A 10,386-nucleotide genomic window follows, 5' to 3' on the forward strand; every position below is an offset into this window, starting at 1 on the left:
CTGCTGGTGTGGTAACTTTGGGGTTGCCTTGAACCCCCAACGGTGGGCTGCCTATGCCCCAAACTTGAGACTTGTAAGTGTTTAACTTACCATCAAAACTAACCTTTACTTACCTCCCCCAGGAACTGTTGATTTTTGCACTGTGTCCACTTTGAAAATAGCTTATTGCCATTTTTATAAAGACAGTATGTGATATTGCTTTTATTCAAAGTTCCTAAAGTATCTAAATGAAGTACCTTACATTTAAAGTATTACTTGTAAATCTTGAACCTGTGGTTCTTAAAAGAAGCTAAGAAAAGATATTTTTCAATATAAAAACCTATTGGCCTGGAGTAAGTCTTTGAGTGTGTGTTCCTCATTTATTGCCTGTGTGTGTACAACAAATGCTTAACACTACGCTCTGATAAGCCTACTGCTCGACCACAATACCACAAAATAGAGCATCAGAATTATCTATTTTGGCCACTATCTTACCCCTATGGGGAACCCTGGGACTCTGTGCAAACTATTTCTTACTTTGAAATAGTATACACAGAGCCAACTTCCTACACCAACCAAACCTTAGTGACACCATGAAGCATAGGTTCTCATTATCCTAATGAGACTACTGGATTTGGGTGGCAGAATCACTTGCACTGTGGGGGACTTAGTCTGAACCCACTACAGGTGACACCTGTCGGCTTAATCCGGATTTTGTTCCAGCTAACTAGCAGTGCCTCATCTCCACCCAAGAGCAGGGATGATTGGGCAACTGAGCACATGACACAATTGACCCACTCAGATCTCATCCATTTCTATCAGTTACATTAGTCTCATGTATGCAAGGACAATCAGAGGCAGATTATAGTTCAATAAGTTTTTATTGAAGTAACTGCATCTTAGATAATAAAGCATGTAATGCAATAACTAGGATGATGAAGCATGACAGGATTTAAATTATGACAAGGGGAGTGAAACATAAAAATAACGTTACCATATTGTCACTAGAATCGTTAAAAATAGCTCCTACCTAAGCTATGTTAGAGCACAGCATGTTAAGCTCTAATTCCGCCCTTCAGGTTCCCCTGGGAAGACATCATCCCTCATACCTGAGCAGGCGGCCTGTAGTCCACATAAGCAGCTGCAGCGAAGCAATCAGCATAGTAGTGGTCATCTGGCTGGAATCTCCCTCTAATGCGCATGGGTCAAAGTAGTGTTTTTATGATAAGACAGCTGATGTTCCAAGAAAGGATCCCCACGTAAGAGTGTGTATGTTTCTGTGAGCATTAGAGACAAAGTGTACCATGTTTGCAGGCAACCTATCTTATTGCAGCCTTTAGAAAAGCGTAGAGTGAAAGAAATGTCCTCGTTTTAGAACGCAGTGCTAGCCTAGGCAAAGAACAGCTAGATAGAAAAAATAAAACAAGAATGCAAATGTGGCTATTTTTAAAAACATAAAAACAAAGCTGAATAAAATAGGTCTAGGTCTAAGTGCACAGTGGCAGGCCTAGTTTGCTAAAATAACGTGTATGAAGCTATAACTAAAATGGCTAACAACAAAGGGAGTGAGGGTTTTGGAGTATATAGGCTGTTAAGAACTTGTTTGCTACCATCACCTATTTTGTGTTTTGCTATTCCTCGTGCACTTGATGAGAACAGTCCTTGACATGCACCCACTACCCAGTTCCTACACTCTCCTTACACTCCCTTTCCCTCATCCCATTACCCAGTGTTGGAAGTGGAATTTCTGCGGGGTCATCCCCAGACTTTTTGCCTTCCTTCTCCTCTTTTTCTGACCTCATTTTTGCTGGTTTTTAGACTCTGCACAGTTTACCACTTCTAACCAGTGCTAAAGTGCATATGTTCTTTCTCCCTTTAAACATGGTAACATTGGATCATACACAGTTGGACTATTTAATTTACTTATAAGTCCTTAGTACTGTGCACTATATGTGCCCAGGGCCTGTAGATTAAATGCTACTATTGGGCCTGCAGCACTGGATCTGCCACCCACTTAAGTAGCCCCTTAACCTGTCTCAGGCCTGCCATTGCAAGGCCTGTGTGTGCAGTTTCCCTGCCAATTCTATCTGGCATTTAAAAATACTTGCCAAGCCCCTTTTTCTACATATAAGACACCCCTAAGGTATACCCTAGGTAACCCATAGGGCAGGGTGTTGTGTAGGCAAAAGACAGGACATGTACCTATGTAGTTTACATGTCCTGGTAGTGCAAAACTACCAAATTCATGTTTACACTGCTGTGAGGCCTGCTCCCTTCATAGCCTACAACTGGGGCTGTCCTCATATATTGTTTGAGTGGTAGCTGCTGATCTGAAAGGAGTAGGAAGGTCATATTTAGTATCGCCAGAATGGTGATATAAAATCCTGCTGACTGGTGAAGTTGGATTTAATATTACTATTTTAGAAATGTCACTTTTAGAAAGTGATAATTTCTCTGCATTTAAATCTTCCTGTGCCTTACAATCCACGTCTGGCTGGGTTTAGTTGACAGCTCCTTGTGCATTCACTCAGACACACCCCAAACACAGGATACTCAGCCTCACTTGCATACATTTGCATTTTGAATGGGTCTTTCTGGGCTGGGAGGGTGGAGGGCCTGCTCTCACACAAAGGACTGCCACACCCCCTAATGGGACCCTGTCAGACAGGATTGAACTGAAAGGGGACCTGGTGCACTTCTGAGACACTCTTTGAAGTCTCCCCCACTTCAAAGTCACATTTGGGTGTATAAACAGGGCCTCTGCCCCTTCCAACTCAGACACTTCCTGAAGAAGAAACTTGTAACCAGAACCTGCATCCTGCCAAGAAGAACTGCCTGGCTGCCCAAAGGACTCACCTGACTGCTTTCTGTGAAGGACTGCTGCCTTGCTGTTGCCCTGTTGCCTTGCTGCTCCATGGCTGTGGTGAAGAAGTGCTCTCCAAGGGCTTGGATAGAGCTTGCCTCCTGTTCCCTGAAATCTCAGGAGCAAAAAGTCTTCTCTCTTGTAACTGGACTCCTTGTGCGGCGACAATTCGATGCACAGCTTGCTAAAAACAACGCACAGCTTGCCCCGCAGTGAAAAATTCACTGCACGCCGAACCGGAAAGACGCAGCGCTTGTGACTCCGCTCCCAAGCCCAGGATTCCACGCACAGACCTCGGGCGTCGGAAAACCCTGCAACCCGGAGAGGATCCGCGACCGAGCACCCGAAATTGACGCACAGCCGTCCCTGCGTGTAAACAACACATCACTGTGTGCGGCCCGAGAAATCAACACACACCTCCTTTGTTTCCACGCTTCTCCTCCTCTGCGACCCATTGCGGAGATTTTTCACGCGAACCAGGCACTTTGTGCTAAAAAGGGACTTTGTTTGCTTTAAAAAGACTTAAAGACACTTTATATCACTTTTCACTGATATCTCTACATTTACTTATTGCATCTTTGATCGTTTTGACCTACAAATATCCAGATAAATATTATAAGTTTTTCTAAACACTGTGGTGTATTTTTGTGGTGCTATATTGTGTTATTGTATGATTTATTGCACAAATACTTTAAACATTGCCTTCTAAGTTAAACCTGACTGCTCAGTGCCAAGCTACCAGAGGGTGGGCACAGGATAATTTGGATTGTGTGTGACTTACCCTGACTAGAGTGAGGATCCTTGCTTGGACAGGGGGTAACTTGACTGCCAACCAAAGACCCCATTTCTAACACCCGGAAACCATAGACCCGAGCCCATACCTTGTCCAGCCATGTTCCTTCAGGAATATGGCAGGATGCCCAGGACTGTAAAGCCGTGCAGGCTTCTCTGATGTCTCCAGGTCATGCTTCCACTCCTTGGGCTTCAGTCTCTACACACGTCACCTCCAAGGTGTCCTGGCTGCTCCAGCTGCCTTTTTCCTCCTTGCTGGTGCTTCAGGCATTCCCTTGCTGCTCGGTGGTTCCTTCGCCCGTCCTTCCTCGTTAACTTTCTCCACACTTCTGATCCTCACCGCTTCTCTCCTGCCACCATTCCTCACAGGCGCGCATATGATAGGACAGCATGATGTCATTGACAGGACCGCATGACATCACTGGGTGTGTTCTGAGTACTGGTTCGCTGCTCACTGAAGAAATTCTAAGTGCCCCCAGGGTGTTTTCCAGGGATCTGGGTCCCATTGTTCCCTGCAAAGCCGGCACCTTCACAGACACATTCCTTGGACCTTTCTAAATGTAAAGTTCAAGGTATAGGACTTATCTCTTAAAATACTGAAACTTGGTTGTGGATACTTTGTCTATTCTCAGGTAAGTGGTTAAACAGGGCAAGTGTGTCTCGTCTGCAAGCTTCTCATGTGTTTCACCACAAATAGGTCATCAATATACGTAATCAGAACTGAATGATAGGGCATCTCTAGGGTTTCTAGATTCTTTTTTCAGAATCTGACTGAAAATACATGGACTCTCAGTATACCCTTGTGGGGCACCATACCAAAACATCACTACCAAGCCAAAAAGCGAAGTGTAATTGACTTTCCTCATGTAACGGTATGGGGAAAAATCCTTGCCAAAGGTCAATCGCTGTGAACCACCTGGCTTCCAACGGAATTTGAAAGAAAATGTCAGCTGGATTTGGTACCATGGGACAACAAGGAACTACAATCTCATTGATCTTTCATAGATCTTGGGCAATTCAGTACTTTCCACTGGGCCTCTGCAGTCCCTTGATGGGTGAGTTAGATGGACTCCCCATAATCTCTTTAAGTATTCCTAGCTCAAGCATGGAGTCGATCTATGGAGTAATCACAACAATTGGTTCAGGGGTCATGTTGTATTCTGAGATTCTCAGATATTCAGTATTTGGCTTTACAGTTATCCGTACAGGCTCAACACCTTTGATGAGTCCTAAATATTTTCCTGAAAAGTCCCAGAATTCAGGTAGTACTGTGTTTCTCAGATCTTCAGATAAATCATCACTTGTTAGCATGGGGTACAGTCTGACATCTGGGGTTTGATTCACAATTTTAAATGCAACATCCTCTTCACAAGGTTGTAGCTCTATGTCTCTTGCAGTGCAATATATAGAACAATTAGGTTTGCACAAGAGGCCCTGTCCAAGCAGATGCACAGCACTCAAATCACACACCACAAATCAGTGTTTCTCTTCAAATGATCTTATTTTTAGAGGAACAGCTTCTGTGATGGGGCTAGTCAATTGTTTATTTGCAACCCCTGCAACTTGGATTTGTTTTCCACAGAGGGGTAGATTGGGAACCTCTGCTGTTCTCACAGTAGAACAGGTAGCACCAGTGTGGATTACAAATGACACAGGGTGGCCATTCACCTCACCATCTATGAATGGACCAATCTATTCTACCTCTAAGAATACTCCAAGTATGCAATCTTCCTCCCCCCTCATTCACCATCATAGGGATGGTAATCCTCATCTGTTGGGATCATGGGGTACTGGTTCACAAGGGGATTGGTATTTGCATTTAAGGCTTGATTCAAATGAGATCAGGGAACATTTGCCTTTTGTTGAGACATTGGGGCTTGTGGAACCTACATTGATTGACCTGGGGGCACATTACAATTTTCCATTAGCTGTCTCTGTATATTAAGTGACTGAACTGGATTGTTTCTCTGAGACTGCACAAATCCTTCATTCTGCAACTGATTCTCATTTGCCAATTATTTGGATTAAAACAACATCCCCTTTTCCAAAGGCCCACCTTGCTGCAAACATGACACGGATTAGTCCTTTTCAAAGTTGCTACATCCACTCCTGTATTCGGGTCTATTGGAACACCTCAATCTCTCTACCCTGCTGTTGAAATCCATTACCTCTTTGCATCATTGGAACTCCCTGCTGATAGACTCCCTGCATTGAACCAATATTCCCTACAAGCTGTGCATTCTGACTCCTTTGTGCAGCTTTCATCTGTGCTACCATCAACTTTTCCTTAAATTTCTTTTGTTTCATCTCTAATTCATCAGTGCAATATTTCACATATCTCAGAATCTCATCAGTCAGCTTACTCTGCAAAAAAATCAAATGCTGCTCAATCAATCAATCAATCAATCAGAATTTATAGAGCGCAGCTACTCACCCGTTAGGGTCTCAAGGTGCTGGAAGGGGGTGTAGCGTGTACCGGAGGTGGATTAGAAAAGCCATGTCTTCAGTTCCTTCGTGAAGCTGGGGAAGGAGGTGGTTTGTCTGATGTGGATTGGTAGGGTGTTCCAGGTGGTGGCGGCGAGGTAGGAGAAGGAGCGTCCTCCTGTTCTGGTTTTCCTGATGCAGGGTACTTCTGCAAGGGAGAGCTGGGCTGAGCGTAGGGTCCTGTATGGAACGTGGAAGTTGAGACGCTGGTTAAGTTAGGCAGGTCCGGTGTTGTGGAGGTCTTTGTCTGCTGAATCATTGTATTAACTTCAGGTTTAAATACCCGCACAAATCTGAACACAACATGACCCATATCTTTTGCCTCAATAGTCTCTGTACCACTATACAGTTTGAATGCCTGCAACAATCTCTCCTAGTAGGAATGTGTCGATTCTCTGAACTCTTGGGTCGTTCTGTCAATCTTAGCCCAATAATTGTCTTTAGGAGACACTTTTAATTTAAAAAATGAAATCACCTGATGATACTTCTTCATCACTATTGGAGATTAAGTCACTGGATGACTCATAGGTTAGCTGTCAGGCCAATCAACAGACACTTTGCATTCAACCCAAAAATCACTTAGAATGATAATGTCAAGCATAGTGCTCAGATTTTCCTACAAAACTTTTGAAAGCTTCACAAATCTTTTGACCTGTCTGTACCATTCCACAGGCCTCTCTCTCAACTTTGGAAAATCATTTGTGAATGACACAATATCACTCCTTCTCCCAAGTCCATGAATATTACCTCCACCAAGAACTTGTCTCCTTGGACGCATTTAAATGGCTTTCTCATCCTCATATGCTCAGGTCGGATTTAAATGTAACCTTACTTTCTTTGTATCATTCATCTTTTCCCATCTAACTTCCCATCCATCTAATTCACTCCATTTATTAATGTAGCCAATTCACTGATCTGTAATTTCATTTGTGACGGTCCCATATTTGCAAGATCTCAATCATTAAAACTCAAGTGATAGCTTCTCTGTAATGCTAAGTGCTTTGGACTTATTTAAATCAACTTTATTTCTCCAGGCTAATTCAATATCTTTCATGAGCTTGTTCTGCACATCTTGTGTTGTCTTTGCATGCAAACAATAGTTTGTACTCTTGATAGGAGTCTAATTGAGATGTGCCAAGTGTTCCCACTATCATCCCATTCTACTCTAATTTCAATTTAGACACATCGATTGCCGTTTCTCTCTCTGGTGTTTGAAATGTCCAGTCACTGTATCCTGAACCTCCTGCCTCATTTGAAAAGTTGATACCCTTAAGCCAATCATCTAATCCTTGAGCAGTAAGACCTGGTTGTTCTGTTAGGGTATTAAATATTATCTCTCCTGGAGAGGTACTCTGATTTGTATCGTAGGGTTGAATTTGCAACAGACACTGCAGAATCTGGCCTATTCAATGATATCCCTTTATTAAGAGAACTATAATCAGCATTTGGAATAGTGTTATTCCTGGGTATGGAAAATGGTGGTGGTGATCCTTATAGAAACCTTGCATTTGGAGTAAATCCCATCTGACTCGTTGTTGGGTCTCTGTTTGTGATACATGCTGTGTTTGTATGTCTTGAGATTGAAGGAAGTCTCCTGATTGTCATGTTCCCTGAACTGTCATTACCTGGGACACCCCTTTCTAAAGAAACAGTAGGAACAGCCATTGTATTTGTATAATTCCCTGTCACTCCTGGTCAACATAAAGGAACAACAGGACCAATTGTAACAGGAGTTGTCAGTGCATCTGTAGTAGCTAAAGCATTCATGCTCTGAAGAACTGTTATCCCTAAATTCCCTCCAGTCTGTTTTGAATTTAATTCCACTGGTGCGGTTGGTAAGTCAAAGTTTCCATTTCACATTGTCTTAGATACCTCTCCTGTTTGGATCATGTTATATGGTGGTGGATTACTCAGCAATAGCTCATTTATGAAATCGTCGCACGAAACTCTATCACTATTTTCACCCTTATTCTCAGTGGCCTTCACCCTCTTATACTGCTGAATTTGCTTTGTTAGATTTAGAACTCGTTGCAATTTATCTCTGCTAACCAGTACTGGAGTGCTTGTGCTCACTCTCTAAAGCACAGTAAAATTAGCTTACTCGTAATTGACATATTTAATTTACTTCTACATCCCTAGTAAAGTGGTATATCATATACCCAGGGTCTGTAAATTAAATGCTGCTAGTGGTCCTGCAGTACTTGTTATGCCATCCACTAAAGTAGATCCTTAAAACATGTCCCAGGTCTGCCATTGCAGCCTGAATGCAGATGTAATCTGTCAATTTTACTTGGTAAAATAACCCTCCTGCCAAGCCTTACACTGCCCTTTTCTTCCATATAAGCCACTCCCTCAGACAGGCCATAACTAGCCCATGGGACAGGGTGCATTGTATTTAAAAGGTTGGACATGTACGTTTAGGATTGCCATGTCTTGATAGTGAAATCTCCTAAATTTGTTTTTCACTACTGTGAGGCCTACCGCACCTATAGGATAACATTGGATTGCCTAGTGTAATTAGCAAGTGCTAACATTTGATTGGGAACAGGTAAAGAGTTCATGTTTGGTGTATGAGAAATCATAATTTAAAATGATCTTTAATGCTAAAGTCAGATTTTAAGTTATACTTTTGAAAATGCCACTTTTAGAAAGATGGCATTTTCCTGCCCTAACTATTTGGTGCCAGCGGCTTGTTCCTGGGTCACATTACTGGGTGTAGTTGGCAGCTGGACTTTGTTTATTCCTCCCAGACAGTCACACAATATAGGGATTAGGTGTGTTTAGATGGGCCATCACTGGCAGGATAGGGGGATCAGAGCCGGGTACAGCCCCACTTGTAACTGAATAGACTCTGCCCTGCCTTTATGCAAAGGACTTGTTACCCCTGCATTGTTCATGCAGCCAGCTTTGAGACAGGGCAGGGGAAGCAGGAAACTTCAAGCTCTTCAAATTGAAATCTCTAGAAACTTCCCCTACTTCAAAGAAGGAACCAGGTATGAAATTGAACCCTCAGACCCACTCTTTAATTCACTTTCTGGACCGGCGGAAGGACTTTCAGAGGACTTCCTAATGCTGTGACCTGCTGTGTACTTCAAAAGACTGCTTTGCTGCACATAGGAGGACTGCTTTCCTGCCTAAAGCCTTGCTTGAACCCTCAGAGGCCTGCCATGCTGCTTGAGCCTTGCTCCACTTCTTGAACCCAGGGCTACCAGAGTAGCTCCAAGGGCTAGTTGATCAGAGCCCCAGGGACATAAAAGGTTCCTACTATCCTGAAGTCACACCTGGACCCAATCTCAGTGAGTCCTAAGCCTCCAGATGGGCCCCTCAAGTTCTGGGTACTTGGTGGTTGAGTTAAATGTGCCCAGATAGTCAAAATCTAACACTTGGAGCTTAGAAAATGTTTTTCTAAAACCTGCTCTAAGACCTGAAAGGAGATTAGGACTAACCTGCTTATCTATCGGCCCAAGGTCCATTGCCGGTTGGCCTAACTTTGCGGCAGCTCTGCTACATTCTTCTCTGTAGCAGCAAATCCTGTTCTGCAGTCCTTCACCAAAGGGGTATCAGACCTGGTAGCTTGGCACTGAGCAGTCAGGCTTTGCTTAGAAGGTAATGTGTAAAGTATTTGTGCAATAAATCATGCAATAACACGGTATAAACACCACAAAAATACACCACTCAGGTTTAGAAAAATATAGAATATTCATGTGATTAAATGCAGGTCAAAATGACAAGTACAAGTGAAATATCACTTTAGAAAATGATAAAAAGAGTCTTAAGTTCTTAAAAAGCAATAGGTGTACCTAGTTTGTGTCTAAATTATCCGCAAGGGACCGCAGAGGAGGAGATGCGCGGACAACGGGGAGGTGTGCGTCGTTTCTCTGGGCGCACACAAACAATGCATCAATGTTTTTCCACGCAGCAAGGGCTTTTCGTTGATTTCCAGCATGCATGCTGGAATCCTCTTCAGGTTGGGGGGCATTTGGACGCCCCAGGGACGATGCAGAGAAATTCTGGGCGTGCAGAATGAAGTCACAGGAGATGCATCAATCCAGTGGGCGATGTGGGGAAATTTCTTTCGCACGGCAGGAGCTGCGTCAATTCTTCTCACAAGAAGTCAGGCTGCCTTGTTCCGGGTCGGCGATGGGTTGATCCAGTGGGCCGTGCATTGAAGTCCTGGTCGCAATGCTGGCGCTGCATTGATATCCACTCGGGGAGCCGGGCTGTATCGTTCCAGTTCGGTGTGCAGTGATTTTCTCACCCCGGTGCAA

This window comes from Pleurodeles waltl, chromosome 9 (genome assembly GCF_031143425.1).
Source record: "Pleurodeles waltl isolate 20211129_DDA chromosome 9, aPleWal1.hap1.20221129, whole genome shotgun sequence".
Taxonomy (NCBI): Eukaryota; Metazoa; Chordata; class Amphibia; order Caudata; family Salamandridae; genus Pleurodeles; species Pleurodeles waltl.